Raw genomic sequence first — 10277 nt, forward strand, 5'->3', positions numbered from 1 at the left:
CCATAAATCAATTTTTTGCTGATCAGGCACAACCAAATCTGGAGGACAGAATACTCTGTTCTTTAGGTCAAATGGACTCAGTTTATTATTTAAACCACAGATAACCTTATGCAAGGACAACTGAGCTCTTTGTCAATAAAATAAGTGCGTAGTGAGTCGACTTGTTCGTAATATAGTCTTGTTATATCGAGCACTCCTCTACCACCAATATTTCTTGATAGATATATCCTTTCCACAGCAGATTTTGGATGATGCATGCGAAAGTCGCACATCAAAGTTCTGATTTTGCGTTGAATTGCTTCGAATTTCCAATTTAATTATTTTTTAAATTGCTCTCTTGTACTTGTGCACCTTGCAATATACCTAAGTACTTATAAAAATCTGTTTCAGTCATGGCTTGAATATGCAAATTCTCAAAGCCATGCCCTTTGAGCGACTCATGATTCGACATATCTCCAAAAAATATTCCACCCAAACGTCTTTTCTAAACATATCCGTGAGCCGCAGTAAACTTTTAAGATGTAAACTTTTAATTTCCAATTTACATTTTAATGTCATCAAGATACATTAAATGACTCATATCACACTTGGTGCTGAGCACTCCATAATTGATGGCAAAGCCGTGTCCTTATCATTTTTTAATAACCATGAGAGAGGGTTTAGTTAGTTAGTTAGTTGTGGTGGAGAGAGGATGAATCCTCCTCAAATAGCTAAGGATGAAAGGCGTTTTGAATCCACAAAAACCTCGTAATAGTGGGTAGTAGATAGAGGGTCAAACTAGAACTAACCAGATGCATTAACAAAGGCAAGAATCTGGCTAATGCTGATACTGGAGATATCGCTAAGTGAGTTGAAGAAAGGGGCCCCTAGAAACTTAAACCTAGTTCTGGCCAGACCTGGTCAAAAACACATCAGGTGTTCTGGTGTCATTTCTTCAATTATTGGTAGACACGCACTACATGAGGTACCACAGGGAAGGCCAAGTCTAGCTCCATGCCGTCCTATGGACCAGTGACCCGTAAAGACAGATATTTGCTTAGAAACCTTAGATTTGTTTCTACACATTAAGTCTGAGGTTCTATATTTGGAATAGATGGGCCAAGCTGGCTGCTGAGACAGTAAGGGTCCACTCACTATTTGCCTGTCGCAAAAAATGGTCACAAATCAGCCAACGCCCGTAGCTGACAGGGGCAGGAATCGAAATAGGGGTATCCGTGGAAGAGGCGCCTAGCTTAGCAAGCTCGTCAGCGCGCTCATTTCCCACAATATTGGAATGTCCGGGAACCCATACTAGAGTAAGCTTTGACCTCTCACTTAGTTCACTGATAATTTCCTTACATTCTTCTACTAATCTCGATGACAGACAGACTGCTGATAAAGCTTTAATAGCTGCCTGACTGTCAGTTAGAATGCAGACCTCTTTTCCGTGAAGGCGCATATTTAAAGCAAGAACACTTGCCCTAAGGATGGCAAAAACTTCAGCCTGAAATATTGAGGTGGAATCTGAAAGGTGGTATGATTTACTAATCATTAGGTCCGTAGAGAAGATTCCGGCTCCAACGCCCTCATCCATTTTAGACCCGTCGGTGTAGATCGCTATGTTTCCTAGAGTGTAAGCAATCCCGTCTCCCAATCCCCTCTTGAAGGAATTTTGGTGGCGAAGTTATTGTCGAATAGTAACCGAGGACATAGGTAGTCTGAATCCCTGGCATCGTCTATCGGATAGAGTGATGCGATATTACCATATTCTAAAGCATTCGAGCGCCAACAGTTTAGATCTTTAAGCCTCTGCGCGCTGAGAGTAGCAGCTTGCTTGATGTAAATATCAATAGGTAGCAAGTTAAGTATGACATTGAGCGCACTGGTGGGGCAAGATCTTAGAGCCCCTGTAGCTCCCACACAGGCAGATCTTTGCATTCTGGTTAGTCTTTGAACAATGTACTGTTTGTTCAACGAAGGCCACCACACCAGACATCCATATGTTAATATTGGCCGAACGACGGCTGTGTAAAGCCAGAGAATCACTTTGGGCTGCAATCCCCAGCTCTTACCGTACATCCTTTTGCACGCATAGAATGCCACACAAGCTTTACGAATTCTTTCGTCGATGTTAGCTTTCCAGTTAAGTTTTGTGTCAAGAATTACTCCTAGATACTTAACTTTGTGCGAAAGAGTTGATCTTTGGCCATTTAATCTTGGCAGCGGAAAGTTTGGAATTTTATATTTTTTGGTAAACAGTAACAGTTCTGTCTTAGAAGGATTAACACCTAAGTCACACTTTGAGGCCCATTTACTAAGGTTCAGAAAAGCGTCCTCCATGATGCTACTCAGCACCAAAGGGAACATGCCTGTTACCAGAAGGACAACATCATCCGCATACGCTACTGCTTTGACTCCACCCTGGTTAAGCCTTAAAAGCAGTGAATTCATTGTTAAAATCCATAATAAGGAAGATAACACTCCCCCTTGTGGTGTACCCCTACTTACGCATTTCTTAATGCTAAGATTGCCCATCTCTGCATTGATAATTCTTAACCCAAGCATAAAAGCGATCCATCGGGAGATGCAGGCCGGGATGTTCATTTCGCTGAGAGCATCCTGAATGGCTACCACACTGACGTTATTAAAAGCTCCTTCTATATCCTAGAAGGCGGCTAAGGTAAAATGTTTACATCTAAGAGATTTCTCTACCACAGTAACAACCCCATGTAGTGCCGTTTCTGTGGACTTCCCTTTGAGATATGCATGTTGAGCCCTTGATATTTAGCGAAACTGTGTAAAGATCTGATGTAAGCATCGATCAGTCTTTCCATAGTTTTAAGTAAGAATGAAGTAAGGCTGATGGGTCTATAATCTTTAGCCGTACCGTGGCCTGTTCTACCTGCTTTTGGAATAAAAACTACTCTAACTTGTCTCCAGCCGCTGGGAACATGATTAAGTGAAAAGCAGCTACAGAAAATCGTGGACAGCCAATTTACAGCTACATCTCCCAGAGATTGTAACATAATTGGTAAGATCCCATCAGGACCCGGACTTTTATGTGGAGAGAAGGAAATGATGGCCCATTTGATCCTTCTAGATACCACTGACTGTATAGTCTCGCCAGAATTGGCTGAACGATACGGCAATATCTTTGGGGGATCACCCGAGTAACCAGAAAAATGGGTATCAACTAATAGTGAGAGGGATTTCGTTAGGGATTTAACTGGATTTCCATCTACTTTGTTAATGAGAGAGGGACAAGAGTGGCCATTTGCTAGCAGTTTGGCTAGTCTAGCCGATTCTTTAATGCTTTCAATTTGCTGGCATGACAATTCCATGACAATTTCTTGGATTCCCGAAGTGCTTTTTTGTAAACCCTAAGAGCATCCTTACATGGAGTCCAAACCTTGGTCCGATAGCTTTCGTTGGAAGCTCTTCTTGCATTCCTGCGGAGCAAAAAGAGCTTCTCGTTCCACCATGGTGGCCTACACTTCTTCGCATACGAGCGAGAACATGATGCTTCAAAGGAAGAAATAATATTATTTGTCAAAGAGTTGACCCTACACTCCTATTCCCTAATCGAGTTTATTGGAGCGGGGGCTATGTTGATTTTGCTACTGAGCAATGGCCTGAAAGTATCCCAGTTTGTCTTCCTGGGATTACGGTGAGATTGCTTAGCTACCATGGGAATATCCATCACAAACATGATATATCTATAATCAGAAAAGGAGTTCCTAGCTGAAACTCTCCAATCATTGATCGTTAAAGAGCGGGAAATTGAACAAATGGTAATATCTAAAACCTCTTCCCAGCCTACATGATCATCCGTACTCGGAAAAACGAAGGTGGGAGTATTACCCTTATTACATGCTTCTAGATTGCATCTTAATATAAAATCAAAAAGAGACTCACCTCTATCATTAATTTCCGAGCTTCCCCACAAGGAGTGTCGGGCATTGGCGTCACAACCCATCAGCAAGGCTAGCTTCTCGGTCTGCGCGAAATTTTGGACTAGTAGTACCCCCTCTGGAGGTGCCTCATCATCGTGTGGCATATAGGCGGATGTTACTAAAACCGCAGGTTTTAGCTTCCGCTCTATCCGGATGGTGGTGATATCTAAAGAGCTTAAATGAGAGCAGAGAAAAGCATTAAGTTGCGTTTTTGCTAAAATGCACGATCTAAGCTTATTATACCCTGTCCTTTTTCATAAAAAAGATTATACCCATTGATGTTGAGCCCTTTGACACATGAGCTATGAACCCAGGGCTCTTGGATGATGGCAAGGTCGATGTCCTCCTCCCTGAGTAAGACAGCCAGATTGTCCGTGGCATACTTAGAGTGTTTCAGGTTTATCTGTACGACCTTGGCCATTGATACATCAACAAGGTTTGTTATCGATGATTAGGTTATCTAGCAGCTTACTAGTGCCCTCAACCTCATCCAAAATATTATCCGGTGGTGGATCTTATAATGGTATCCCGTACTTCATCTGCAGTTACTTCCCTGATTCGCTTTGCAGTAATATTGGTATAACGATTATCTTCGGCATCTATCCATTCTGTATGCAGAGCATGGACTTTGGATGATTCCCACAGCATATTTCAATAGTTCTTTGCTTCCGTAACTGAGAAAGATGCATATTGTCTAGTGCTGTTAGATGAACCAAGTGTAGAAAAGAACCGACGTTCATTTTTTAAATACATAGAGTTCTCCATATCTCCGTAAACGATTACAAACATCGGAGAATTTTTGCTTACAATATCCATAAACTCTACAATTGGTGTGTTTCTATGAAAAGAAAACTGCCTGTATATTTTTACTACATATTTCTTTAATCTACTATTTGACCGACTAACGTTAGTCGATTGCTGTTAGTTAACCAATGCGTTTACACAGTACCAATGTGTCTCGACGACGCTCAATACGAGCCATCCACGGTGAAATTCGTTTTTGTCCCGCATCATTAGCAGAAGTTTGGATCTTTTGACCATGCAACCTAATTGCTGTTACTGCACTACAGTATACAAGAGATTGTAAGTGTAGAAGTGTAGTATCAGTGCGTAGTCAAGACAAGATTTTGCTATTTATCTGGGATAGAATAATTTGCGTTGCACTTTCATTTTCAATGTATTTCAAGTATGCTGTCTGAAATTCGTCGCGGATATTCCTTGGATCACTACCACAGAAAAAAATCATCAACAAAACAGTAAGTTATTCCAAGTAGGCTGTCTGAAACTCCACACGTCATCCCATAATCTCACCAGACTATCATAACGTTACCTTGCTAGTCATGGATCACTACCACAGAAGGAATCATCATCAAAACAGCAAGTTAACCGTAAACGAAATGTGTCAACGGTTTTGGATACCAAACTGTCATTCCTTGCTAAACACAGTAAAAAGAAATTACGCGGTATGCATATGTGATAAATCTAAGCCAGCAGTGGCATTGATGAGTCAATTACCCCCTGATCGCTTTACGCCATATGTCCAACCATTTACGTACTGGTACTGTTCCATTTTTTGTAACAATTGGACACCGCCGTAAAATGAAGTGTATTGCGATATTCACACGTGCTATACATCTCGAAGTTGCTACTGATTTATCAACAGATGTCTTTCTACTTTGCCTGAAGAATTTTGTCAATCGCCGTGGAGTGCTTGTTCGCATGAGAAGGTACAATAGCATAAAAAAAAAAGAAACAGGAGAGGTTGGTAGATTTTGACGCTATACAACAAGAAACTGCTATAAATGAAGTGTAATAGATCTTTAACAGTCCTGCTAATCCGTTAGTCGGTGGATGTTAGGAACGTCTTCTCCAGTGCGTAAAACGAATACTACATCGATTATTAAAAGAAAAAGCTCCTCGTCTAGATACTTTCTGCATCGTACTAATAAAAGCAGAATACAATATCAATAGTCACCCCTTAACAGACATACATTTCACACCAGATGTTCGTTAAAAATTTTTGAAAGCATTTTTGTACATCCTTGTAATTTATATAAGACTCATTAACATGTTTTATTAAAATTTATTATATATAGTACTATAGTGTTACTATAGTGTATCAATTTATTTCCATTCATTACAACTACACACAGCATATAAATGTATGTCAAAAACATTTATCTGATATTATGTCATTAGCCAATATTTTAACTAGTATTTTAAAAATAATTATTGTACTTATTTTTTTTTTTTTGTTATTGAGGAGAAATTCTCAGTAAAGGAAAATGTATAAGCAATCATTCATTTATTGCTCCTGCTATATTAAATTTTTTTAATTAAAACAATAATATTCCATCCATTCCCCACAAAATCATATGCTGCACAATCCAAATTTCTAACAATTGTACCTTACATACTACACCACTCTTCTCGATTTATGTTTGTGTTGTTTTTGTCACTATTATGTGTTTACTAGTTATTAAATGAGGTAAGAACTAATGGAAGCCCAAAGTCAAGTTCAACAACAATAATAAACAGAAACGGAAACGGAAACTTGATTAAAACTCTTACAACAACAAAAAATAAATCCCATACATTTTCTTAAACATATTTTATATTTTCTTCCTTCTGTTTTATATCTTTTCAATATTCATAACATTTTGTGTTCTTATACAAAAAGAACCAAGCTAATATTGTTTTGTTACTTCTTTTACATTCTTATAATAAATGTGAACAAAATGACCAATTTTACTTGAATATATACAATGTTTGAATCTTTTGTTCTTATAAAATATTTAAATTTAAAATTCTCATACTTTCCTTAAAACACTACAGATTTATAAACTTATATATCGGTTCATTTTTAGATTCCTTTCATAATGCATAAATTAGTGAGTTATTTTCAAATACTTTAAAAACTATTATAAAATTTTATGTGTCTAATATTTCAAATAATACAAAATTTTAGAATATAGAATACTTGCATCTAGAACTACATAATCAAAAAATTTATGTATTGTAAATTTTTGCATGAATTTGTATATTAATTTTTGATTTGTAAATTTTAAACTATGATTATTTTGCTTAGTCATAAAACTAAATTAAAACATTTTTAATTCTAGAACTAGTTTGTAAAATTAAAAATAAAATTAATGTATATAATATATGCAATATTATACATACATTATAATTAATGTCTGTATTTATATTTTCTTTTACAATATGTATATTATTTTTTTTTTACATAATTTAAGTGCAATATATTTGTTTAATGCTAATAAATGTTAATAAAGTAATTGTTAATAAACGTTTAACCTTATTTATTTGTGTGTATATAAAGATATAATTATATATGTAGATATATTTATAAACTATATATAAACAATCAACATTTTAGGCTATTTAGGTGACTTTTAATTGCTTACTGTTTTTATTATTCAATTCTATATAGGCATATAATATATTTTATATCTATATCGATATTTTCATGAATGTATATATATGTATATGTTTACGTATATTTAACTATGTATTCAACATTAGCTGCTATACTAGCCTTTATAAACTATTGGTACAATTAATAACTGAAAACTTTCCCTGATTATTTATGAACATTTTTATAGTTTTCAATTTATTTATATAATTTAACTATATATAATATATGAATATATATATATATATATACATATATATACATATACATATATATATATATATATATATATAATGATTCGACATGTATTATTGATGAATTATGCAATAAGGTAATATTAGTTTCATTTAATTGATATTTTGTTTGATCATTGCAGGGGCGCTATGAACTAAAAGCTTAGCAGATTTGCAAAATGATTCAATGGAAGTAGACAAGAGTAAGGCTAGAATTCAAACAGTTGAAATATTGATAGTAAATTATTTAATAATAATTAAACGATTTAGTTCATTTTTTCTAAGCAAATTAAATAGCGCTATATATATATATATAAATATATAAATTAAATATATATATATGAAAATATTTATATATGGAGATATATATATATAATATATATATTAAATATATAAATTAAATATATATATATGAAAATATTTATATATGGAGATATATATATATGGAGATATATATATATGGAAATATATATACATGGAAATATAAATATATAAAAATTTTTGAGATTTAGTTTTAAAATTAAATTGTATAACAATGAATTAATTAAAACTTGGTACCACAATTACTAAATAAATAAATATATATATATATAAATACATGTGGATTGTTTTGTAACTAAATGTTTAATCAATAATTAAATGTTATTAACAAAAAATTTTTAATTTATAATTTCAATTAATGTCCAATATGTTTTTCATTTAAATTGGATTGGAAATTAAAATTGTTGTATTTTTTCAACATACTCAGGTTTCCAAATTTTTTTAAAGTAATTTCTCCGTTTTCTGTGTTTTGCATCAAAATTCGAATGAAAATCAGTATATAATTAAAATTATTTTAATAAATACAAAAAATATTGAGAGATTTTTTTTCAACACTATGTTAGTTAGTATTGAAAAAGAACCACTATTTTAACTATATGGTTTTTTTTATTTCATCTTTTCGCAGTGTAAGTAAAAATTTGAAAAAAATCTTATTGCTTTACCACTATTTTATGTGGAAAATTTGAATGCCTTTTAAATATATTTTGCCTCTAATAAATTTAAAAGACTTGTATTAAGTTTACAACTTTAACATAAAAATCTTGTTGAAATGAAATTATATGTTATCAAATGTACTGTATTTACGTTATAGACAAATTACATGCACAAAATGATGAGACTTATGAAATTTATGAAAATGTATACAGTATATTTCAAGATACACTAAAGCACATATATTAAAAATTTACATTCACAATAAGAAATAAACATTTATTAGAAAACATATATATCTTTGTCGTCGAAAAACGGAAGATTTTAAAAATTTTGAATTTGGGCAGATGTATATTAATAATTATTATCAACTTTTTATCAAATATAAATCGATTTTAATCAGGCTTCAGTTAATCAAATAAAATATTTTAAACCGATATTAAAATTATTAAAGGATCTTTTATTATATATACTTTTTTTATCCTATTATATATGTATTTTATTATTATAATATGATAGCCTTATAATTTTTTTTATTTAAGACCTGAAATTTGAGATTTTCCAAATTTTTAATTAATGCCAACTAAAAGACTCAAATAATCCATCAATTAATGGAAAAATTATATTTTATGTGCCTACTGAATTATCGGTTAAACTTTATTTAACATATACGCTATTTACTATATATACGGATTGCTTAAGTCTATATATACATAAATATGTGTGCATGTCTGTAAAAAATCATATAAAGTAGAGATCACACATAAAAACTTTTATTCATTTCAAAAGAATTTAATAATCAAGTATAAACATTTTTACTTTAAAATTTACCTTCTATAATTAAAATCCTGAAATATAAGTATATATAAATATTTATACAAATGTGCATATTAATATACATATAAATATAGATGTAAACATATATATAAATATTCATATAAGTATACATATACATGTTTACAAATATACAACATATATGTTCTGGGTTATTCATTCCTGTAAAATAATTAAATATACATAAATTCATATATAGAAAAGATATATATATATACAATTCCATAATAAATTCAAAACGCATTTTAGATATTCACTTTATAAGATAAAAATATACAGTAATTTAATAATAAAAAAAAATACTATTTTAATATAGAAAAGTGAATTAGGATTTAGCTGCAGTCTTGTATAAATTTTATAAGCAATAGAATAAATTCTTTTTCAAAGCTATTCATAAAAATATTATATGTTATAAAATTACAAAAAATATAATAATATTATTAATGTTATGTTAGCAATGTAAAAAATATATATTCTTCAATTAAAATTAACATTATATTTATATAAAATCACAATTCAATTTATATAATGCTTTAAATATGTTATAAAATTATTGCGCATACATGTTTTTTGCAAAAAAAATATTGTGGTACCAGTTTAAATATAATATAATATATTACAAATTTAATAAATAATTAAATTTTCGAGACTTAAATTCATTTAATAAAGTATATAAATTTCACAGAAAGAATTATTAATAAAAAATAAAATAAAAATTAAAATATATATATATGACTTCATACATATAAATTCATATAAAATAGTACATATGAAAGAAAACATTTACGGGTTTTTTGTAGTGCTGTTCATATTATTCGGATATTTTAAAAACCGAAGTTATTAATAGAATAGCAATGAAGTCTCCGGAGTTAA

The sequence above is a fragment of the Teleopsis dalmanni genome, chromosome X, assembly GCF_002237135.1.
Source record: "Teleopsis dalmanni isolate 2A chromosome X, ASM223713v2, whole genome shotgun sequence".
In the NCBI taxonomy this organism is placed as follows: Eukaryota; Metazoa; Arthropoda; class Insecta; order Diptera; family Diopsidae; genus Teleopsis; species Teleopsis dalmanni.